The following is a 26,608-nucleotide window of genomic DNA, read 5'->3' as shown; positions in this document are numbered from 1 at the left end:
CATCATATATATATGGAACTAATCGTTTTATAAATAAATATAGGCTATATATAGCGTTCAACTTTTATTTTTTTATTATTCTTTTATTGTATATTGAAATTGATATCTTATGCATGTTTTAAAACTTGTGTGTGTTGCATATTACGCCATGACGATGAGCAACTAAAGCAATCAGATGTCCATTTGAAGTGTTTTTGGAGTGTGTTTATCCGTAAGTGTCAGAGAGAGAGAGTGCGGGGGTGTGGGTTTGGGTGTGGTGCGGGACTCCTATAGTATCGGGGGCGGAGCTCTGGAGGAGACTTTGCCCTCTCCCCAACGCACATTGTTCACCCTCATCTGAATGCGAGAGAAAGTGTAGCAGTCCCAGGAACTCTGTGCGGTGGGAAAACTAAAAGACTTTTGGATCGCTGTCAGCAGCAGTGTTTGGAGGCAAGCATTTTGAGGTAAACTCAAATCTCATTTTATATTTTGTATATTTAATAAAGAAGACGCGTGTGTTTTTGTGCCTTAGTAGTTGGTTAAACTTTATCTGTTTTTTTTACTTTTGGATCGCTGTCAGCAGCAGTGTTTGGAGGCAAGCATTTTGAGGTAAACTCAAATCTCATTTTATATTTTGTATATGTAATAAAGAAGACGTGTGTGTTTTTGTGCCTTAGTAGTTGGTTAAACTTTATCTGTTTTTTTTATCCAGTCTATAAGATCGACCGTATAAAGCAGCCATTGATTCGTAGTTGGATCTCTTGGGAAAGTGAGCTGGGCTGTCGGTGTTGGTTTACCTACCTGTGCGATACTCGCTCTCACTTCCGTGTGTCCGGTTACAGCTGATCCGAACTTTAAATGCATTTATTTCGTTCGTTACGTGCGCGCGATTTAATCGTACACAGCATAGTTGATATGAACATTCAGCTGTAAGTTAGGCTGGTGTGTTTATTACCCATCAAAGAAACACAAGCAAAACCCCCCGCACATTCGCAAATGTCAACTGTTGGCATTAAACATACGTAATAGGCTAATGATAGGCCTACTCGCAATCTTAATAAACACAATCACAAATAAATAATAAGTTAAACATTAAGGCCTACATACGATGGACTTGGAGGAATAATTCATACAGTGCTTAAAATTCTGTTATTAACTCAACCTCATATTCAAAACCTGTAGGACCTTTTTCTTATGTGCAATACAAAGAGAGATGACGATCTCAGTTACTGTTCGTCTTCATTGTATTAAAAAAGAAAAGAAAAAGTACTTAAAGACTGAGGATGTCAGCAGTGTGTGAAGATCAGGGTGGAAGGTGGAGGGTCAACTTTTAAAAATAATTTCTCCAAATAATTTTCTTTTCTTAATCGCTTCGTCTTTCATTGGTCTTTGGGCGCCTGTAAGCTAAAGACGTTTTAAACAAAATACTTTTTAGGTGTAAATCTGTGATAACTTGATAAATAATGACAGTACATACATTTTGACGAGCTGTTTTCCTCATGCGAAGACGATTTCTGTTCGCGTGCGTTTAGCATTTAGAGTAGACTTATAGTCTAACTTTTGTGTTTACTGAAACAATTTGTGAGCATATTGTTAAAACTTAGTTTAAGTATACATATTGTCCAACACTTTTTATAAAGGATATAAATGATGAAAGATTTTGGGAGAACTATCAGAGATATTCGTCTTTCTCTAATGAGATTTTGTATTTAATTATTTTGTGACATTATACAAAGTATAAACTAAAACAGTTGATATTGATGTGTACTGTTGACATATAACCACTGGGTTTGAACCAAAAAAAGTGCATGTTTTGAATGCTGGTCTGTTGCCACACCTGTGACACCTTGCAGGTTGTTTGGTGAATAGTGAATTTAAACTAAAGTGTGTTAAAGAGCCTGATGTAGTCAAATGTAAATAAATTTCTAAAGAAAAACTAGTTAATCTAACATATCTAAATCATAAGTTATTCATGCCTCTGTCTTTTACATTGTTAGTCAGGGTCTTGCGTGAGTGAGTGCATGTGTCTGGGTGGGGCTGTTCCATGCTTTATTGAAAAGCTGACTTATCTTCAGTGCTTTCATTCTGAGAGATAAGATACAATCAGATTTTTCTCTAATTAAGTTTCTACTTAAGTAATTTTAAGTGCTTACAAAGTGTCAAAGAAATAACGTTTAAACTGCCTCAGAGAAAATAATGTTCCTTATGATACGCCCTTTCCTGTTTGTCTGGTTAGCAAGGAAGCAAAAAGCCATGTCCTCTGTGAGTGGCTTATCTCTTAAAGAACCAACTAAATTCAGCAGAATTTAATGGCATGGATTTAGCGAGCCGTTTTGGGCCAATTGAATTTCATTTGGATTTTGAATGGCATCAGCATGCCCTGCTGGCACTCAGTAAGAGGATGACAAGAACAAGTTTTTTTTTCTCACTTACAGAATTTGAAATAAATACAGACAGACGAAGGACCATATAGTCTATTTATATATTTTTACGGGGCAGTTGTAGTAGATATTAACACAGACAGGATGTGGCATTTGCTCTTTGTGGGAATTCCTGAGATGTGCACATTAGTTGTGCAGTCAGAGGCCAGCTGGTTGCTTTACCGACTGACTGGCGTTGGTTTTAGGATGAGATTTACAGCATTTGGGCTCACACATAGCCATTAATCTCCCTACAGGCACAAATCCCTGATATTGTCCTACATTAGGACAGCAAGGGGCAGCTTGATCCCCTCTTCATAAATACACTTTCAGAGGGGGCAAAGGAGATTACCCATAAGCACAATTTGCTCAGGATGTCTGTTTGCTATTATTTTACAGTTTTGTTAGATCAATTAGCATCTTTATTACTCTCTTTCTACCACTCTACCTTTCTGTATAATTCATGGCTACAGCATTTTATGGCTGTAGTCCCAGCATATGCGTCACAGAGTGTACCTTTACACACTCTCTCTATATCTTTAATCCCTAATGTGCAATGTATCTTTAATGAATGTGGAGTGAGATCCGTAGCTATATGAAATCTGTGGTGAATGACCAGCTGGCTGAGATGGATAAGATGGTCTGATTGTTTCACAATCTCTACAGGGTCAAGCTAATTGTTCTTAAGGAATTTTTGAGGTTAATTGTGTTATAAACCTGAATCTCGCTGTAGAGGGCCATTCACACCAAGGTCGATAACGATAATGATAACTAGAGTGCTGCAGTGATGATTAAAAAACATTTTCACTAAAGGTTTGACTAATTAGAGTTTGCAAGAGCGAGATTATAAACACAATAGGGCTGTAAAAGTGGACTAGTTAGTAAGTAAGTTTGTGTTTAATGTGCTGACAATTAATGTCACTTGTTGACAACCTCTGTAGTCCCATTTAGCCACTTGTTAGCATTAGCAACCGCCTTTTTATAAAGTTGTGAGTGGGGTATTATTGATGTATTTTATATCGTAGAATAAAACGTGAAACATATCTTGAGCTTGTGTTACCACAGACTTTATTTCAGGCATTTAACCAAAAACACACAAAAAAAAAACCCCCCACTGATTTCAGGACAATGGAACTGGACGTGCAAAAATGCTAACTTGTTTCCATGTTTTGGCCAACAAAAATATATCCTGCCCCTGCAGGACTCTATAAAGTTATAATAATAATTTCATTGAATGAAAATAGGGACATCCAAAACACAACTATATGACAACACAGAGGAACAATATTATTTGAACATTTTTTTTCCAGCTGACAAACAATAAAAACATTGACAGCCAATCAGAATCTGTCCGAATTTAAAGAGCTGGGGCATTTAAAGTGGCAGAGAACAAAACTGCAGCCTGTGCTTCTAATAAACAGAATATTATCGTGCATTGGTATAGACACTAATAGAGTTATCTTTATTGTTATATTTCTTGGTGTGAATCTGTCTTAATACTCTGCCTGATATATTGAGTAGCAATGGAATAACTCAAGTATTAATCTCACTTAATTACCTCTCCAAGACCTTTTTGCGCACTGATATCTTTTCCATACTCTGCGCGGTCAGCTCAGCTCTCATGAAATTTTAACAAAGCTCTCCTCAGATGTCAGTTAACACTCGACACCAGCACAGACCTACTGAATTAACACTGAGGAGTCACAAAGGAGTGTAGTAGGCCCTATATCCCCTCCCCTTTGTTTTTATATTGAGGAGTCAAATTCCGCTCAATATAAAATTAACCTCAGACCCTCATATCCTGACAGACAGAATGAGAAAAGTGAGTTTAACACTGCATAACACGAATAATTGAATGTTCCTGTGCTGGTAGCTTGTAGAGGGAAGTTGCAAACCCTAGAAGGGAAGTTCAAAATGTGTAAATTAAGTGTGATTTGATCAGTTTAAAAGCTTTTCGGTGATGTTCTGGGTGTGATATAAAAAAATAACATGTTATACGTTTCTGTCTGAAGACCACTGTTCCTGTAAAGGAGAGAGCTGCTTTGCTCAACATGAGTCAAAAGCTGTGGGAGGTTCCGGGCATGTATCATCAAGACAGAACATCTCCACTCCTTAAATCAGGGCTAGGGAGGTGTAGTGTAACCAGGGAGAGGTGGAGAAAGGGGCCGTTCAGGGAATTTTCGCACACCAGAGAGACAATCTTAGGCTAATAAATAATCATTCTAAAAGGACCTCTGTTTAATTTTGTTTGGTAGCAAAGAACATTCCCATAGTCCTTTGTAATAGTGTATTTGTTCTCATCTGACCCCTATAAGTTGAAATAACCTGTATGAAAGATGCAACAACCTTTTCAAGCCCAAAACTCTAGAGTTTAGTAGATAACCGTATTGTACCAGCAAGTCACAATACCTAAAGGGTTAAGGATATTATAATTATATCATAATAATTAAGGATAAACCGCTTTTAAAATTCAGGCTGATATGGAAAAGCTGATTAAGTATCATAGTTTATTTTCATTTTATGGTCAAAAAATAAATGGCTGACAATGATTAGTTAAAATCTTGATTAAAATCTATTTTTATGTACTGTTTTGTCTAAATATATTTTCATGAAAAAAAAAATGCTTGTTAACGAAAATCAATCATTTTAAATGCTACAAGTAAACGTGCATCACAACATTATAATGTAGAGTATGAAACATGATTATTAATTTAGTGATTTGATAAATATACTATGTACAGTCTTTTTAAATGGTTATTGTTTTTGCATTTGCATTTGTAATTTTTACATATATGTGTGTGTGTGTGTATTTTCTGGCTAATAAGTTCATTTCTGGCTGCAAGTGAATTTGCATCAGAACATAATGTACAGTATAAAAATGTATATTAATTTAAAGATTTGATAATAAACATCATAAATTCATAAATTGTAAAAAAAAAAAAAAAAAAAAAAGCTTTTAGTGAGTGCCAAATTAGTAGTTTTTACCAATATATATATAATTTACAAATATATCTATTGCACACACATTGTATATGTATATTTCATATAGCCGAAATTTGATGTCTTTAATTGTGCATTTTTTGCATGTGGATAATTCAGAAATTTAAAAAAATCTAATATTAGCCAGTAGCCAATATGTTAGTTTCATTACATTGTGCATCTCTCTCTATATTGTTTCTGTTTCTTTTCTAGTTCAAGCCTAGTTATACTCTGACTCTTCATAAAGTAGTAGCCTTCTTCTCCCATCAAACATTAACCAGATTGTCTTCCTGAGTCAAACTTGCTCCAGAATACTGTAGTATTCCTCCAAATCTTTTCAGATTTATGCATAACCAGCATGGTTTCCCCAGGACATCTCAGACCAATGAAATATTCAACAACTGTCACTTTGGCTCAGTTGTGCTCTACAAACTCATGCATGCCTATGATGAAGTAGCTTTCCTCCTTTCTGAGGAAGAAATTGCACAATGGTCTAAAATGACGACATTTATGAGAATCACAGATACCTTGATGAATTGGCTTTCTTCTATTTATAATGATGCGTTTCAAAAACCAGGAGGGGTTGAAACTTGTTGTTGAAACGTAGTCCTCAGAATGCTGGTAAAATGTCAGAAACTCTGTCTTAGATAATGCCCCACTTACCGTTAATGCCTTTGCTAATGACTCAGGCGAGAAGCGTCTTACAATAACATGAATTGTTACTGATAGTCCATCAAGCCACAGGCAGTCACACAGCTGCCCACATTCAGTCAAGCGCTGCATTCAGAAGGAATGACCTCTTTCATCTCAACTGGCCTGAAACAGAAGAGGGATTATGGGATAGTGGACATCTTGAATATTTACATGATACTGGAAATTAGATGTACTCACTGCTCCTGTCGCATATCTCTTAATCTACCACGTCGAACTGGATGGAGACACAAGCATGCAGCGAGCAGACAGATAGTGTTTGCTAATGCCCTTTCTCTTCCTGTCTGTGTTAATCTAAGCACTTATTGCAAGTAACACCCATGACCAAATGCTCACCATTTAGCTTTTAAACCATGTAAGTGGAATAGTATGGAGCATCTGCAGCATTGTATCATTGTAGCTTCATGCATTGTTGCATTAAGAATGATTTACACCCAACTAGTTAGTCTAGACCTTTTAGTTTTGAAATCTTAGCCACACTACTTTGATTAGCATGCTAATGCTAATTTACTCTCCTCATGCCCCTAACAATGCATTTTTTGGTCCTTATGACCAGTTAATGTGCAGTTATGGATATTTCTGATATGCTTGTTTGTTGTTGTTAATCATTTTATCATTTTCTTTTCTAGACCTGCATGTCATTTAATGGTGCTAATGGTTTAGCTTGAGGCTGAAATATCACAACCTGTTCATACATGCCTGGATATCTCACTGTGGTGTTACACATCAATTGCTTCAAGATGAGTTTACCTACTGCTGCGAAATAATCATGATTATGTATTTATCTCATAATTAACTTTCGAGATGTGCATTCTACTGCAGTGCTGTGCAACATATGCATAATTTTTTTTGTGTCCATTGGCCAGTTTAAAGTCAGATTTTAAAGTCAGATAAATGGGTACAGAGGCAATTTTAATGCATTTGGAGTCAGAATAATTTTCTGCAGGGGTCCGTTTTATCGATAGGTAATTTCAAAGATATTTATGTATTTCATGATACATTGCATTAGCAAAGCTAGCCTATATATTATTCTGTGGTAAATTTCTGTTGTAGGATGAATGAAAACTTCTGACACATTTTTTTTTAAATTTCATTATATGCCTTGCAAAATGCAAATAGTCCTATCTAATAGCTATCCATTATTCTGAGGGTGTGCAGCTGTTGTCAGAAATGTACATTATAACTCGCCGGGTTCATTTGACCTCCTATGTATGATAACTGTGTAATTCGATGTGCTGGTTGATGGAGCTGTATTTTGAGAGGCCTGTGTGTGCATTTGTCTGGGGTTAAAGAAACCCGCGGGCCCGAGTCAGTGCAGACCACCTGCTCGCCCACTTGCTGTCTCCAGCGGAAGCAAGCTGAGCATCTGGGGAGATCTCAAACACCGCAGGCTCTTAGCAGTATGGGCTCAGCTGGTAGCTGACAGGTCACAAAGTCATTAACAGTGTGTGTGTGTGTGTGGTTGTGTGTCTTCTACTGTGTGGGTGGCTTTGGATTTCATACTACTGAATTAAAACTATGAGGCATAGCAGCTGTATAATCTCTGGAGACTGACTCTAAAACCAAAATGGCTGCTTTCTGGCAGTAATTCAGATGTAAATGTGGTAATGGCTCATTATGGTCACTGTAAAAATAAAGCCTGACTGCAAACTGAGTATACTGTGATATTATGATGAACAGTATATTCATAGAAGAAGCAAAATAATGAAGACAACTTTTTATTTTTTCAAAAACGATAATTAAACTAAAACCTGATTATCAACCGTGAGTATGACTGTTCTTAGAAATGAACTCTTAGAAAGTTCTTTGTATTCATGTTGGTTTCATATGATTTTGAAAAACTTTTCACACAAGTTTCTACAAATAAGTTTTTATTTAATGACTCTAAAAATGTCATGTGGTGTAACCATCCAGTAAAAAATGATAAATGTTCCATACCACTTAAATACATGAAAGTTTGAAATTGAAATTTTAGGAGACTTATTGATCACTCTATGATGTAATTTCCTTTTTTATGCTTTTTTTCCCCCTGCATGTTGGTTGCACCACATGAAATTCGTTAGATTTGGTGAATAAAACATTTTAAAAAGTTTTTTTTAAAGTATTTTTTAAGAAATAAGGATAAAAGATTGTGTCAAAAGAATTTCATTATTTTATAATTTAGCAATATTTTTTAATATTTATTTATAAATGTATATAATTTAAACTTTTTTTGTTCATGATGATATTAAGACCGTTATATCACACCCAGATGTTTTTTAAGTAAAAATGAATAATAATAAAATGTATTTTTGTAGCACCTCTACAATAAAAAGTATTACAATAAGCACCAACAACTTCACATACACAAGTAAAAATACCTTAGTTAATAAAAGATTGAAATCCACTTTATAATGACAATAAAAGAAGATCAAATCAATATGCATAAAATGCATTGCATGTATGAATTGCATTTTATTGAATTTTTGAATGCATTAATAGAAATTAGTGTCATGGCATTGACACACATTCTGCGACCCTACTGAAAAGCTTCACATATCTTAAAAGAGGTTGTCTCAGAGTAGAAGACCACACACACCTGAGTCATATCAGCGGCACTCCCTGTCTGTCCTGAGGGCAGGGTAGATTGAGAGAGAGATTATGGCGACTGTACTGTTAGTCCTCAGTATTGTTCTATGAATGAGCACCATCAGCACATCTGATTCTGACATTCTTTAGCTGTCAGATCATGTGAGAGCGGGAGAGACACACGGAAATGTGAGTGATTTTGTGTACATAATTTAAAACTGATACAGTAGGGTTCTGCAAACAAGAAGTTAATATTGAGTAACGTGTGTTTCAAGATTCTGAATTTGGCCAGTTGTGTATATATATTTTTTTTATTCCAAAAGAAGCCAGAGCATCAAGATTTGTGTGTCACACACACTGAAAAATAGGGTTTTTGAAGTTGTAAATAAAGATTATTGACATATGTTTTACATGAAAATATTATTTAAGTTTATCTACTTAAAAATTTCTCATTTAATTCAATATGTTACTTGCCATTTCTTTGCGATTATTTGTGAAATTTACTAGCAATTCCTGAGTGAAAATTGTTTCTACAATATTTCTTTCTTTCAGTGAAGACTGCAACAAGATACTGGCCACTCACAAATTAACTGTTGTATAATCAGATTCTTTACCTAACATATTGAAAATTATGGAACATAAATCATTAATTATATATTGTACCATAATTTTTAATGTGGATACAAGATATATTGGTAATATATTTGTCATTGGTCAATATTGGATGTTTTATTTTTACATTAATTATTTTGTCATCATCCAGTGCTCACTTAATGTTAAACTTTAAAACATGAAAAATGTTTTAAAACACTGTTATTTAATCTTTAGCAAATCGCAAAATTACATGGTTCTTTTTCATACTGTATTGCAGAATGTTGTGATGCCAAATTTACTTGTAGCATTTAAAGCTATTTACGGTAATTTACGGTATTCTGATGTGCAATGCTTCCATTTATATTCCATTTATTTATTATTTGAATTTTTTTATTTTGAAGGAGAATTGATTCATAATTCATAAAGGGCAAAATACACCAGATCCAGTGGTCACTGTTGGGCATGGTTTTGTAAATATATGTCAGTACATGACAGAAAGTCATTGAGAGGGTGTGTATAAGAAAAAGTGGGTGGGAGACTAGACTACTGTAGCACAGTAAGCACACCGTGGACTGGTGTCGAATGTCACACCTGGATTAGAGTTTTGGGAATCAGCTCTGGGATGTGTCATATCCACAATCCGCTCTGATTCCTCACAGTATGAGTCAAACACATCGCAGTCTCAGAAGCTGACAGAGGTGCTGGGTCTGTTAGGCAGGGACAGTAGGTGGAGCGGGTGGGGGTGGGTGATAATTCTGAAGGGCGTGTGACATTCGTTGCTCGCTTTTCACAGTGTGAAATCGAATGCACGCATTGCACAGTAATAAACTTTTACTCATTAACTAATCTTTATCCCAACTGTATGTGAAGTCCAAAGTAGAGGCAACAGTACACACTTCAGATCAGCAGTAAATCAATGGTTCATCAATCATTTCCCCTCATACTGCACACTAGTTATTCTATTAGATATTGTTTTTCTTTATTTAACGATGTTAACTTACAATAGTGAAAGATGTCTTCCCTTTTTGATGGTTGTTAGCTGGTTACTATGCATTTGCTAAGGCATTTTCAGTGGACTTTAGCATTGCTAGCTTGTTGTTTGGGTGTTTTGGGTGGTTGCTATGCCATTACTATGGTTACTGTTGTGTTCTAGGTGGTTGTTAGGTTGTTACTATGCACTTGTTAAAGTATTTTGAGTATTCTGGGTATGTTGGGACTGAATATACCTTGTTGAGTCAAGTCCTAGTCATTAACTTTTTCCACGCCATTGACGGAATTGTCCGGCTTTCTGTTTTTTCACTGTCATACGGTAGGGGGCGCTATTACACATCTTCTGAGAGAGTAATGAATCTCTGGATCAAAAGCGACCACGCATGTAAACAGATGCATATGTAAAATAATGTGATCATCAAAAATTAAACAGCATAAAAATCAAAACTGCTTAGCGTCACTGAATGAAATGCCGCCCCAGGAAATGGTGTAGGACTATGCAAGTTTTTAGGGCTTGATGGAAGCAATCTACTCCATCTATGTTTTGATCATCGTTCTGAATCCAATCCGGACATAGTCTTTGACACAAACATGTTTTTTTTTCAGCTCTTTGTTCAAAACGATGCTTTTTTTACTAAACTTTACCACATTCAAGTGTTAATAAAAAAAGAATGTATGCAGCTAGTCCACATCGCAGGCTTTGCGATTACGAAATCGCAACGTCTCAAATCGCGATTTCGATTCGATTTCGATTAATCGCACAGCCCTACTATGGACCTTATGTAGCTCTGCCCGAACGAACGGTCGAACAAATTTACGAATGAACCGCTCATTTTAAAATCTTCCCGGTCTACTGACATTTGTTATGATATCTACTTCGAACATTACAATGCTCATGAAAACTTTCGTTAACTCTACAGTAAGTAAATCCACTTCACCAGCTAATTACTCTTCATCAGCAGGGTTCCTACGCGGATTGGAAAAGTATGGAAAAAAGAAAGCGGAGTATAGAAAAATATTTGCCCCTATTTAGTTTTTTATAATAGAAAATTAAGAATATAATGAAAATAATAAGTAAAATAATAAGTGTATATTCATGGCAGCTGTTTAGTGAATCAATTGTGAATGTCAGACACGACTGAATGAATTCAAGATGCACTTTTTCATTATGAATTTCATTATGTTTTGGGTTTCTTCTCACAATATTCTTAGCACCGTATTACATAGCCTCAAGGATCATAAAAAATATACAGACTTTTATGTGCGCACAAGAAACCATTAAACTTAGCATATAGGATAATGCACATCAGCCCCCTATTGCACCATCAGCCCATTTCGTGGTGTAGTTTCTTGGCTACCACAGAATATGCGTTAAAGAGACCTGAGGCCTTGAAATATGACATACTGCCCTAACGAAAGCCAGTTTCCTGTGTGCATGCAAAAGTCTGTATTTTTAATATTTATTTTAAATATACAATATACAAGCTAGGCGATATCGCATTCATAATCGAATGCGATTCATCTGCGATTATGAACACGATATTGCCTAATTGTCAGTGAACTACGGCTCTGTGTAGTAAATGCCGCTCCATCTGAAAGCAGGTGATGGAGATTTACTACCAATCACGGGACCGGCTTTACTGACGAGATGCACATGACAATCGCATGCGATTAATTGCACAGCCCTAGTCCTTTATTATTGATTAGAAGCTGCTCCTAAATGTTTTAAATTAGGAGGACAAGCGCTCCTAATTACAAGAAGAAAAAATTGCTTTTAAACTGGGTGTGTGACAGGTATGGCTGTGGAATGGGGTTTGACCAAGCGGCAACCTCCCGCTCTCTCTCGTGATGCCAACAAGGAAGTGACTTAAACTGTAATTCATCGACTGGCCGCTAGAGGCTGGCTGCAAAAGGGAGTCAATCCCATAGACTCCCCATGTTAAAATGCCCAACTTTACAGCAGAAAAAAACATGTTTACAGCCTGGTTCAAAAAATTATTTTGGTCTATATAGCTAATTTTGCCCTTCATGACAACTGTGAGGGGGGTGAATTATTTTATAACTCCGTTTAAATTATATTAAGCCTTAAAGTTCTGCATAATTAAGGGCACGGCCACTTGTCTTTTAATCTTTTTTAAAGTTTGTTTTTACCTATTTTTTGTTTACCCTACCTATCTTTCATGTTTCACATGATGTGGATTTGTCTGTACTCTGAAAAATGAGTCCAGGTTCATACATAATTGCAGTCCAAGTACCCTATTTCTACTGGGTGTTTGATTACTGCCACGAGTCAAGAGCCCACCTCTGGTCTTAGATATGCCTCAGGTTCTTTCAGGTGTAAATCTCTAAGATTTTTCATGTAGTGTTAAATGGGTGTGTCCTTGTAATTGTGTGATTGACCTCACCCTTTAAAACACCTCTTGTGTCTTCATGCAAGTATGCACTAGTAAAACTCACTAACTGTAATTGTTTGGACCGCGACCAAAATCAGTAAGGTGTAAAGCTGATTTTGAATGATATCTCACCTAATCTGTTATAATCTGCTATGTTTTATTGCTTTTTTTTGTTTAAATTGCAGTACAGTGTATGGACGTACCAAAGTGGGTGTGTAAATATGATTCTTTAGCTCACTAGACTGGGAGCTTGAGAAAACACCCACACCCAGTGTTCACACAGACACTTGCTATCGTTCACCTGCAGGGCTGGCAGGAGTCGCAGCGTGTTGCATTTTATGCATTTTGACAGGTTTTTGACTTGGTTACACCCAGCTAGGTGTGTCCTGATGCCATTGCCATAGTGAAGGGAGTTAAACTCGCAGGACCTTTATATGCGAAACCTGAAGAAAAACTAGCTGAATAAATAATTCTAAACTCTAAAGAACCATTTCAGTAATGTGTATAGTAACACACGAAAAGACTATTTGTGTCAGCATGAGGCATATTTTGGCACGAATAAACAACCACAGGTTTTGCAAACCAACAGACATCTGCTTAGTATTGCAGTTTATTTTGCTAAAAAACTCTGTTCTTAGTGGCAGCGCAGCCACACACGCCACATATGTGCGTGTGTTCACCCTCTCTTCGAGTGTCGACATGCAAGGCATCCAAAATATGTTCAGTCTGTTCTCATGATGTTCTGTAAAGTACAGCACATGTCTAAAATGTAACTTTCATTTCATTACACGATTGTTTGTCGGGCTGTGGTCAGGCATTCCTGCTGGTTGGGGAATGTCTACCCTCTGATCACGTGCATTTTGAAAAGTTTATTGGAATGAATCCATCAAACCACTTCACTGTGCATTTAGGTGCTTGGTTAATTCATACTAATGTTTTATAATTCATTTGTGGCATTACTTGCACAAAGACTTTGCTGGTGCTCTTTGGCTGTTCTAATGAACCAATCAGGTTGTTATGTCCTGAGGCCTGTCCTTGATCAGTCCCACCTCTTTTGGGAATATAACCAGAATAGAACAGCTGTCATGAGTGCTGGGATGCTCAGATCAGATCTTATTTGCTTATTGGAAACACAAAAAAATAAAGTGTGTTTGTGCTTTTGTTTTTTTTTAATATCTTTTTTATATTTTTATATTAAAGAACAAAGTTTGGCTTTTTATTCACTTAATCAGAAAATAAACATTATTTGTTATAGATAAAAATAACAATATAATAAAATATATATATATATAATTATTATTATTTTATATCATATAATAATTTTTCATTAATTTTTTTTAATGTTGAAAATAAATTTAAGCATTTTTATCCACTTTTTAGACACATAGACTTTATCATAGATAAATAAATATATAACAATATAATAATAAATATATAATTACATTTATTTTTAACGCTGAACATAAAGTTAGGCTTTTTATCAACTTAATTGGAAAATAATAAACTTTATTGTGTATATAATAAATGTATGTATGTATTTATTTATTTATTTATTGGTAAAAATTTATGTGGGATTAATAGACTATTAAAATCATTATTAGTTGATCATCGAGTATGTTGATCTGTCTTCTCTGGGGTATTGGTCATCTCTTGGTCATTTTATGCATTTAGAGCTATTCATTCATGAAAAGACCACGTGCAAATGCCCTTCAAGAAGCCTTCTAGATCTGATCAAACTACGTAACCTCAGTAGGTTGTTTGAGGTGCATACAAGACCTGACTCGATCAAGAGTAAAAGAGCTAAACTCCTCCCAAGCTGATAGTTGCATATAACACAGGAATAGTAGATCTGATGATTTATGTCTGTTTTATGGGTGCACATTTATGTGGCCAAGTGTTAATGGAATGTTTATATTATATCGGATAGCAGTCTGTTCAATGAAAAAGCAAATCTCCTCTTCTCTTCTGGAGTTCAAAGGTTTTGGTTAGACACAGTCAGAATGTGCTATAAAAAGAGCAAGAGAAATGGAAGATGTACTGTAGATTACCTGAAGGTGGGGATGAGAGAAATAATTGATAACGTATGAAGAGGAGTTCAAGTGAAAGTAAATCGACACTACAAGGTGCAGATAAATGTGAAAGGAGAAAAAGTTATGGCAGCCAAATACATTTGGTCTGTTCTTGCTTATTTTGAGAACAAGGTTTTATTATTGCTTTGCTTTAAGTTATGAATGGATTTTAAGAAACAATACTGCTCCAATATTGAGCTGTTGTCTGAAATGGACAGTGTAGTTGTGTGTTTAAGTGTGTGAGAGCTGGAGAAAGGGGAGGGGTTTGGTGTGTAGGGGTGTGTAAATGTTGAAACACGCAGAGCCGGTTTTGTGAGGTTGTTGTGCTTTCAATCAAGCATTATATCACACGCCTTGTTTGAGATACCAAGGGTTTTTCATCTTGTTGATCAAGAACAGATTGCAGCAGGACTTAAAAATTGAATTTTTAACAAGCTTTGGCTGCTGTTTTGCACAAATACGTTTTAATATTTCTGATTAATATATATGATCGTTTTGTTGTTTTGCAGGTTTTACTTTTGGACTGTTTGGTTTGAGTCCAGGAGGCCAAAATGGAAATACACTGTAAGTACTTGCGATTTTTACAACAGGGTTCGACACTGCCAGATGGCCCGGGGCCAGCGTGAAAGACGCTCGGGACAGTTGACGAGTGTGTCGCTGGCCTGATCGGGCCACTGCTGCATCATCACGAAAGTTTATCATTTGCACATGTTTTTAAGCCTTTCAAATAAAAAAATAAATAAAAAGATTTTAAAGCATTTTAGCAAGACGCGAAAGACAACTCCATTCAGTACTCGTGCGCTGTGTTCTGTGTGTACAGTGTGTATTCTTGCACTTGAACAGACAAATACATATAAAAGTAGGTCAAAATACCCGTCTAGGCAAGTAACTTTGTAGCTTTATCAATGATTAAACGATATTTAAATTCTACAGTGGAGCACAGATGCACCCGTCGACTGGCCATTTTTTGTTTTATTTCAGCCGATCTCTGTTCCCGCCTTGCACACAATCTACATTGTCATTTTCCAAAATGACATTTATGTGGAAATATTACAAATGTGTAAGAGGCCAGAGACGCTGAAGACGAACGCAAAGAGGAGAAAATACTGTAGAAGACAGAAAAAAGTCACTGTTTATGATGCACGAAATATTGGAAGAAAAACCTAAATATATTGAATTGAGGGTTTATATGAATGTGTTTCTGAGGGGAACTGACAGTCTTCAGAAAAGTTTACATGGCGTTTTCTTTTCATTTGCCTCTCTATAATGCATTTAATATAGTGTTAATAAGTGCAACGCGGCTTTGTTTACAGCGTTAACCAAGGAAAAGCTGTATCACTGCTGTTCCATAAGCGCCACCTGCTGTCAGAGAGTGAATCTGTCTCATTCAGCCCGTTTTTCATAAAGCATCATTTCATTTGTGTCTTTGTTCTGTTTCTAAAGTGTTTTTGAAAAATCACATACCCTGCCTTTAAATGCTATAAGTGAATTAGGCATCACAACATTATAATGGATATTCATTTTGACATTTGAGGTTGATTTAATGTATTATTTAATTTATTTTAATGTCTTTATTTATATATTAATCATTTAAAGATGAACTTTGAGTGTTAGTTGATGGAAAAAAAAAAGTGTGTGTAAAAACAAGGGAAAAGAGCCTGCACAACTAAATATTTAATATCCAGTATCGACCGATACTGATATAAATCTCTAATATTTTCTGATAATTTATATAGTAGTAATACATTGGGCATCCCTAATAAAATTCCCAATCAGTTTAATAGTTCTTTCAAATTAAAGGAAAGGAGTTTTCTGCTTTGTAATTCATGTTTATTAGCTTTGAGACCATCTCTCTACTGATTTCCATGTTTCATGATGCTTTGTGTGATTGTAAGAGTAACTTCAGTGGGTGTTTTATATGGTTTTGATGAAACTGAGGCAATAGATCAACTCAAACTCTTGTTGTGTATGTGTGTATCAGTGGCAGAGGCCCCAGGCACGGTGAAGGTCACAGAATGGCAGCAGTCGTATTATGGGACAGATTCAGGCATCCAGTCAGGAGCCACTACAGTTCGCTCAGATAAAGATGGAACGGAGTACAGCACCAAGAAGTTCAGCTACTCCACCACATTCACAGAGAACCCTGCAGGTGAAGAACATATCATATACTAGGGCTGCACGATAATGGTTAAACGGTTCATCAGGATTATTTCGATCAAAAATATGATCACGATTATTAAGCACGATGGTTATCATTTAACATTTTTACATTTCATCAGAATTATTGCACTTTCACATAAGCAAGAGAACAAGATGTAGTCACAGTAAACCGTGCAAAGAATCGCATGAAAGAACACAGACTGGCTCTATTACACTTTTATTTAAGCAGAATATCTCAGTAGAGATTTCTAAACTCTGACTTAAATGTTTGCCGGTGTTTTCAGCTCATCAGCACTTTTTCCGTAATGTAGAGAGAGCGTGTGCACATGGTTGCCAGTTTGGGAAGATTCAGTAAACCACTGGGCAGAAAATGTATCAATTTAAGAAAAAAGCTCTGATTGGAGGATTTGAAATCTGGCAACTGCAACCATGAAAGCTTGTTTGAAAGTTTAGTTTATAATTCTCTATGTGTCACTCTCTCCTATAGACGTGGAGTCTCAGTATAATATGACTCGTGCCCAGCGTGTGAGGGCGGCCATGTTTCCTGAGACAGTGATGGAGGGAACGGCCATCCTTTCCACACAGATGGATCCGTCCCAGCAGACCAATGTACAGAAGCTGGCCGAACCGTCTCAGCAGCTCAAAGCCGCCATCATTCATCTCATCAACTACCAGGACGACGCCGAACTCGCCACACGCGCCATTCCAGAGCTCACCAAACTCCTCAACGACGACGACCAGTTTACTGACTGTTCACTTGTCTTTAACAATTTTTTTTACTTTATATTTGTTAGGCTAGTAGTTTTTGCTCTGGTATCGAAATTGGAATCGGGAATTGTATAATTTAACTGGTATCTAAAATTTTGGTGTCATATAAGCTTATTTATTAGAATAAAAGATAACATGGGTCAAAAACAATGATAACGGCAACTATTTAATTTTTTTATGCCAGGGCCAGTGAAAATATTGGTAGGGCAAGTAAAAATGTGAACCACTGGTCCGACTGGGCCAATAGAAAAAATCCTTAGCGTTGAGCCCTGTACAATATTAGTCTGTACAATGCACATAATCCAATTAACATTTTCATATCATGAATGATAACCACTAAATGGCAAAGAGTAAAAGTTATTTATATTTACTATTTTATTTAAAAGAGAAAATTAAATAAATAATACTAAAAGCTTAATCTTTAAAGGCAGAGTAAGTGCTTTTTTTATAAAAATCACCAAAAAACACACAAGCACAGTAGCGTCATGTCCTGACCTTTGACCCTCTCTCTTGACTTCAGGTCGTGGTGAATAAGGCAGCTATGATCGTGAACCAGCTGACCCGCAAGGAGGCGTCCCGTCGGGCTCTGATGCAGTCCCCGCAGATGGTGGCCGCTGTTGTGAGAGCCATGCAGAACACGTCCGACATGGAGACGACCCGCGCCACAGCCAGCATCCTGCACAACCTTTCGCACCAGCGCGAGGGGCTGCTCGCCATCTTTAAATCAGGAGGCATTCCAGCTCTGGTGCGCATGCTGAGGTGAGAGAGTCATACTGAAGTAAAGGACGAGTTCACCTGAAAATTTGATTATTGTAATTTATTCACTCTCATGTCATTTGAACAGCATAATTATGTCAAAATGTTCATTTTGAGGGGAAAATATTTCTTTAAAAATAAAAATAAAAACATGATTTATAAAACTTCCATATTTCGTATATGTTTCACCCTAAACTGATACTATATTAATTAATGCATTTATTGCACATAACAGATTTCCCTTATTTGATTGCACGCATTCCATTGCAGATGGGTGATTCAGGGTTTTATTTACATTATTTGGAACATAGATATTCCTAATTATTAGGAAATTACTCCAGCACTTGATTTAAAATTGGATGGTGGTTTATGTTTCAGTAAGCTGCAAAAAGCAGTTAAAAAGTCATAAATTAGTGTGTGCTAAATTCTTTAAGATATTCTGCCTAAGACTTCCTTTTGTATTTCATTGATGAAATAAAAAAGGAAACCTAATTTGAACAACATAATGGGTAAACTATTACTTTAAAAATGAAAATAAAAACTTCATTCATAAAACTTGAATGTCGTATTTGTGTCACCTTAAATTAAAGCTATTTTAATTTATGAATTTATTGCACATAACAACAGATTTCTCTCATTTGATTGAACACATTTCATTGCAAATGTGTGATTCAATGTTTTATTTACATTATTTGGAACATAGATATTTCTAAATTACTAGAAAATTTCTCCAGGACTTCAAAATGTATTCTTCAATACGCTGCAAAAAAACATTTAAAAAGTTGTAAAAAAACAAAAAACAAAGATGATGAAATAAAGTACTTCTTAGTTGGAACAACTTCTGACAAAAAATGTCCTTTTTTTATTATAAACTCTTACTTTAAAAAAAAAAAAAAAAAAACACTTAATTAATAAAGATTGTATTTTTTTTTTTTAAATAAAAATATTTTTTTATTTACAATATTATTCATTTTTTAAGAAATTACTCCAGCAGTTGATCTGAACCATCCAACCCATTTCTTTTGTAGTTCTCCGATGGATTCAGTTCTTTTCTATGCCATCACCACCCTGCACAACCTGCTTCTGCATCAGGAGGGAGCCAAGATGGCGGTGCGTCTGGCTGATGGTCTGCAGAGGATGGTTCCCCTGCTGAAGAAAAGCAACCCCAAGTTCCTAGCCATCACCACAGACTGCCTACAGCTGCTTTCCTATGGCAACCAGGAGAGCAAGGTGTTTATTTCATTATTTAAAAAAATAATACAAATAAATGTATTAGTTTTTGAAGTTCTGTTTCTCGTGTTCTTACTCTTTAAGGATTGTAGAGTTTTCATTAAAGTTTGATGGTGTGTCGTGTTAACGTCTGTCTGATTGTCTCCCAGCTGATTATCCTGGCTAACGGTGGCCCTGAGGGTCTAGTGAGTATCATGAGGACTAACAACTATGAGAAGCTGCTCTGGACCACTAGCCGTGTGCTCAAAGTGCTCTCTGTCTGTCCTAGTAACAAACCTGCTATTGTGGATGCTGGTAAGTCAAATTAGAACCCCTCTTCTAAATATTGCTAAGGCAGCCATCACGCTTACTTTTAATTATACTAATCCACTATGGACATCAATGATAGATGTTTTATCAAATTCTGGACGTGCAAGTGGCAGGTGCTCAATTAAACAATTAAAAAAATTCAGTATTTCAACAACAGTCATGTGTTTATGTGAATGATTGCTGTTTTGAAACATTGATTTTGACATCTGAAATAAAGACACTGTATCTCTCCAATGAAATTGTTTATGACATTTAAAAAAAAAAATAAGTCTCTATAGTTTTTTATTAAATTTCAGTTTTAGTTATTTTGGTACATTAACTTAAACTAAATTTAAATGAGAAATATTGCTTTGGCATATAGGTGAAATAAAATGTAGATTTTTTTTTATTCGTTTTTTTTCTCAGTTAATGTTTATTTTATTAAAAGTAAGGAAAATCTTTCTTTATAGTTTTAGTTAACTAAAATAACACTGCCACTCACAAATGTATCTAAAATGTTCTCTCTCTCAGGTGGAATGCAAGCTCTTGGTAAGCATCTGAACGGCTCTAGTCAACGTCTGAATCAAAACTGCCTGTGGACCTTGAGAAACTTGTCAGATGCTGCAACCAAACAGGTCAATATCTAACATCTAACACCATCTAACTGTCTTTCACACACCCAAGTGGGCCTTCTTTTAAGTAATGTGGATTTATTCTAAATTAACATGCTGAAAAAATAAGGCTAAAAAATAAAGAGAGACTGAATTTTGTCCCCTTTGTCCTTCACTAAATTCTGTTTGTGTTAAAGGGGACATCGCATGCCCATTTTCCACAAGTTGGTATGATTCTTTAGGGTCTTCTTGAAATATCTGCAAAATACCTTGGTTAAAATTCCTTAATAGTGTTGTAAAAGAAACACCCCTTTTACTTATATATATATATATATATATAAAAACAGCCCATATTTTCATGATTACAACAGAAACACCGGAAATTATTTGTATGTATAATATGTTTTGGTGCCAACACATGCTCACGCTCTGATGTCGGGAGAAAATGAAGACTCTTATGTTCACTTTTACGTCCAGCTACAAAACACCTGCATTGTTTACAAAGCGACAGCTGCTCGAGCGCTGAGAAAACGGCAGACAGCGTGCAACTGGCTGAGGGCAGAAATATGCTAATACGGGACAGTCCGTCAGCAGTCGTGGGCGGGGCCTGAGCAATATGACATAATACTGCTTCATCAACATGCTCACCTGCGCCACAGGCATCCTGTCCAATCTCACCTGCAACAACACACGCAACAAAACACAGGTGACCCAGAGTAATGGCGTGGAGGCTCTGATTCACTCCATCCTGAGGGCCGGTTCAAAACAGGACGTGATCGAGCCAGCTGTCTGTGCCCTGCGCCACCTCACCAGCCGGCACCCAGAGGCTGAGTCTGCACAGAATGCCATACGAATGCATTACGGAATCCCCGCTATTGTCAAATTGCTCAATCAGCCCTACTACTGGCCAGTCGTTAAGGTAAGTGAAAGAAAAACAGAAAACTGGCAAATTAATACCTTAGTGAGAAAAATGTTTCCTTTTTCTAAATCTTAAAAAAAAAAAAAATACATATCATTGATCAAATCAATTAAAGGTACACTAATCAAATTTTTTTTTATTTGATTTTGTTTTATTTTACTATGCAGTGGTTTTGGACTTTATACTGACACCTATTGGTGTGGATGAAGCATTACACAACCGAAAGTGTCCAAAAATAGGCAGGTTATGGAGAGTGAGGAAGTAAAATTCAAGTTTTGGTGTTTCAATTAAAAACTTTTTTTTTTTTTAAACAATTGTGAGAGGTCCATATGTAGAATAAAACAACTTTTATTAAGCCACAGATTGTAAAACTTGTAATTTTCTAGGTTTATTAATTTTGTAACAGGGCCGTTGCTTAAATTTACTGGGCCCAGAACAATATTTTATGAGAGGTCTCTGTCTCAATGCGTAGTTTATACCATAGAGGGCCTTATTGGGCCTCCTGCTGCGCAGTATAACCATGTTTTGCTGACCCCACGTTTCTCGTCATCGCAGGCTGTGGTTGGTCTGATCCGTAACTTGGCGCTGTGTCCAGCCAATCAGGCTCCTTTGAGAGACGCTGAAGCCATTCCCAAACTGGTCACTTTGCTTTCGAAAGCTCATCAGGATGCACAGAAACACGGTTCATCTGCTCAACAAACATACCAGGTATGAATTCCTCACCCGTCGCTGTAACACAGATGCACAATAAGGATTAAACCAGGAAAGGGTTTAACCATTTCAACCAAAAAAATAATGACTCTTCCAAAATAATGACTCTGAGTTGATTCCTTTTAGTGAATCAAAAACATGTAGCGCAACCAGTGTAGTGCAGTTCCTAAACAAATGACTCTTAATGATTTGGTTATTTTGGCTAAAACATTAGTCACATTTAAATGCAGACTCAAAACTCATCTGTTTAGCTGTGCATTTACTGAATGAGCACTGTGCAACATCCGAACTGATTGCACTATATTTTATGTATAATCATTTTCTATTCTTAACTGTTTTAAATTCATTTTAAACCTCTTAAATCAATTTTTAAATCATTTTCAAAGTTTTAAATTCCTTGTTTTATTATTATTTTCTTTATTATTTTTTCATTTCTTTTATGTAAAGCACTTTGAATTACCATTGTGTATGAAATGTGCTATATAAATAAACTTGCCTTGCCTTGCCTTGCCTATTTTTAGTGAATCAACATGTAGCTCAACCAGTGTAGTCCAATTTCTAGCCAAATGACTCTTGAGTTGTAGATCAGCTGTCAACTAACTCTGAGAGTTGAATCAGTGTATATACTGACTGGTTGTTTATATGAGTGTAGTTAAAGATACTCATATTATTTGTTATATTTATTAAATAATATTATTATTCATTAAAAGTGCTAATTAATTAATTAATAGAATTGTTAAGTAACCAAAATCATTGAGAGGAATCAAAACCAGAATTGTTAAATTCTCTACAATTCACATTTTTATGCACATAATACAATGTACAGACTACTATTTTATCACTGAATTACCAAAATGTCCTTTTTTTCCTCTCTCTCTCTCTCTCTCTCTCTCTCTCTCTCTCAGGATGGGGTGAGAATGGAGGAGATCGTGGAGGGCAGCACTGGTGCTCTGCATATCATGGCCAGAGATCCTATTAACAAAGCCACCATTGCCAACATGGACACCATTCCCCTGTTTGTTCAGGTAACTCTTATAACCTTTCCACAGATATACTGTGTTATGGGTGTTTTTATGTGCATGCATGGGAGCGGGTTTGTACAGTCTTTGCCCTCTATGTGACATGGTCAGTGTGTAATAGACATCTGTTTTCTGTCCCTGCAGCTGTTGTATTCTCCATTGGATAACGTCAAGCGTGTGGCAGCTGGTGTTCTGTGTGAACTGGCTCTTGATAAACAGTCGGCTGAGATCATTGATTCGGAAGGAGCCAGTGCTCCTCTCATGGAGCTCCTCCACTCCAGCAACGAAGGGATCGGTGAGTGAGAGAGAAACATCCAAAGATGCGAAAATGATCAGCAGCATAGTATACAAATAGTGTACGTGCATAGCCAGATTTTTCTAGGCACAGACACTGGACTAGAATGAAACTCTCTAGCACACTATCAAATGTATTATACTTTGAAAGGCAATGCATTCACGTCAATACTCACTGAAGTATCATTTGGGCTCAAGCGTGCAACAAAGGTATTTTCTTTTTTTTTCAGCCACCTATGCTGCTGCTGTTCTCTTCCGAATTTCTGAGGACAAAAACTCCGACTATAAGAAACGAGTATCAGTGGAGCTCACGCACTCACTCTTCAAACACGACCCTACTTCTTGGGAGATGGTGAGTTTGCCCCCTGGTGGTGTGGAGGTTTCATAGCAAGGTTATTTTCGTGTGTTATTTTGAACACATTGCACATGAAATGGCATTTGCAAACAAATTTACCTCTGTAATGTAACATTTCAGAGTATATTCTACAAGAAAACCAAATTTAGACATTATTTTTCCATATTCAGTCTTGAAATGTGGTCTTTATAGTAAGGCGACCAGATTTCTTTAAAGGATACTGGGGACATTTCTTAGTCATGTGATCAAAATATAACTGAAAACTGTTCTATGAATTCTACGAAAAAAATGGATACAATAAATGTTTTGCTTGTTTTTGTTTTTTAATTGTTGTTGGTTCAGTATACCATTATTGTAAACCCTAACTGGTTTTGATACAATTCACCAAAAATCACACTAATAGCAGGCACAATAATAAATACTAAATAGTAACAGATCAATACAGTATTATATTATAACAGAATTATGCCTTTACAAAAACGTTATGAAATAAAAAAATATGAACGCTTGCTAAATAAAACTAACAAACATTTGTAACATCATCTAATTGTTTTTAATGTTTTTATTTTCACAAACTATGAATATAACCTATATACAGTAACTGCAACTCTTAGCTTAGTACTTTCATAAAATTGGCAATGGCTGTGATGTATTTATATAAATATAGTCTGACGCGCTACATGTCTGCTGTAACAGTACTGTGTTTTCAGTTTCGAGTCACTGTAAATGTTAGCTATGGTTAAAATTGCTTTAATTTGCATTTGGGAACGCAAAATTTGTGATTAGAATCATTTATAAATCTGTTGTTGTTTACAAAGAGACGTTTCAGTGTCACATGATCCTTCAGAAATCAGTCTAATATGCTGATTTGCTGCATTTACTATTTATTATTGTCAATGTTCAAAACCGTTTTTGCTGCTTAACATTTTTGTGGAAACAGTGATACCACTCAAACATATATTAATTATTATCAAGATTATTAAATGCTGCTTTTTATTTTTACAGGACAGTAGTATGTATTACTACAATATAAGATATATCTTTTAATGTGATAAAATATATATATTTTTTTAAATAATAAGTGTGGTCAGATTTTCCTGCTTTTTTGTCTCTAGCTGATCACATGCCTGGCTTTTAGAAATGGATCTTTACTGGGCCTTATTTTGCCTATTTATTATTTTGCCTTATTTATTTTTTGGGCTTATTATTTTGCCTTTTAGGATCATTTTGTTTGGTTAAACTCATTTAGGCTCAGTATGTTAGATGTCTATTATACATTGCCCATGAAATCATGCCATGTTTGATTTCATGTTGACTTTAAAGCTGACATTAAAGCTGAACAGCCTTTATATGACAGTACATTGACATAAACCCCAACAAATGATATAATTTATCATAGAAATATGAACATAGAGCACAGGTTTTGACCATTTCCTTGTTGCATTTTAGGCACGAACCATGATGGAACCTGGCCTTCCAGAAGACGGTTAGTATATCGTCTCTCTCTCTCTCTCACTATGATTTGGCAGCTAATTATCTCCATTATCGTTAGTTCTGTCTCTAATGACTATACGAAACACTATTGGTTCTGCAGAGACTGTAAAATTATGCAGATGGCTAACTTTTTGCAGTGTTGTGCCTCGTCTCATACAGAGCTCGATGGTTACGGCCCCGCAGGATATCAAGGATACGGTGATGGCATGCCTCTAGAAGCAGAAATGCCAGAGGATTTTGGGCCAGGCATGGGTTACTCCATGGCCAGAGCCTACCATGATTACTAACAGGTTAGTACTACTCAAATACACTAGCTGTCATTCAAAGACTCAAATAGGATTGGTCTTATGTGCGGAAATTGCATTCAGCTGAGTGTTTTTATGTTTATTTTACAGCCCGATGATGAATTGAGCTCCACTGAAAGAGGGTTATGAAAAATACAAGAATCAGAAGCTCTTAGCAGAGGTTTTTTTTTTTTTCATCACTGGGTGCCTGTGGTCCATTCCTCAGTAAACACACACTGACTCTGCTGTAATATATGCAATTCTCACTGTGCTGGATCCAGCACAACTATAAGCTGCCTTTATACAAGGATGACAGCATGTTGCATTTTACACGTCTTTTTGTAGAAAATATTCTATTTTAGCGTTTCTTATGGGTGCATTAATACATTGTTGGTAAGAGGACTGGTTAACTATGCCAAAGAGATTTTATTATAATATTTTATAATGATAATCACATTGCTTTTTAGATTTTGGAAAATGCGATCAATGATTTAGGCTTGTGAGCTCACAATAACTGACCCGAAGTCAGCTTAATAGCTTCGTTCACTGTGGCTTTAGTCAGACGGGTGGTCAGAGCTGATCTGTATTTTTAATGAGTGGAAATGTCTGGCATGTTGATTTCCTACAGCGCATAGAACTCAATACAGTGCATCTCCATGTTTCGTCCCTTACCGAGACTGTCAAATACTGGAGTTCTTACATGGAATCTTTTTCCCCTCCATATATTTGTTTTGCTGAAGTTGTCTTAATGTGTAGACGAGGAAATACTGATTTTGTTTTTGAATTGCAATGTGTATGGAGATTTTTTATTTGCGTGATAAATAAATGTTGTGCTGATTGAAAGGCACTAATGTTTAACCAAACAATAAAACCTTAAAAGTTTTAAAAACTAGCTTCACATTTGTTCAAATATTAACTCGTAGGAGGCAAGCTGAACAAAGGGATTCTTTGTAGCATTTTTACTTCACTTTGTCCAAAAAAACTAAATAAAATCATGTTATCTAATGCTTTGTGAT

The 26,608-nt window shown here is 36.0% G+C and overlaps 1 pseudogene; it reads left to right on the top strand.

Moving 5' to 3' along the window:
- The first annotated feature begins 301 nt into the window (after nucleotides 1-301).
- On the top strand, nucleotides 302-26,597 carry LOC107718873 (junction plakoglobin-like; annotated as a pseudogene).
- The last annotated feature ends 11 nt before the right edge of the window (nucleotides 26,598-26,608 follow it).

The sequence above is a fragment of the Sinocyclocheilus rhinocerous genome, unplaced genomic scaffold (assembly GCF_001515625.1).
Source record: "Sinocyclocheilus rhinocerous isolate Xijiao unplaced genomic scaffold, SAMN03320098_v1.1 scaffold1595, whole genome shotgun sequence".
Lineage (NCBI taxonomy): Eukaryota > Metazoa > Chordata > Actinopteri > Cypriniformes > Cyprinidae > Sinocyclocheilus > Sinocyclocheilus rhinocerous.
The sequence above is the reverse complement of the archived record's forward strand: the minus strand, read 5'-3'. Positions and strand labels throughout refer to the sequence as shown.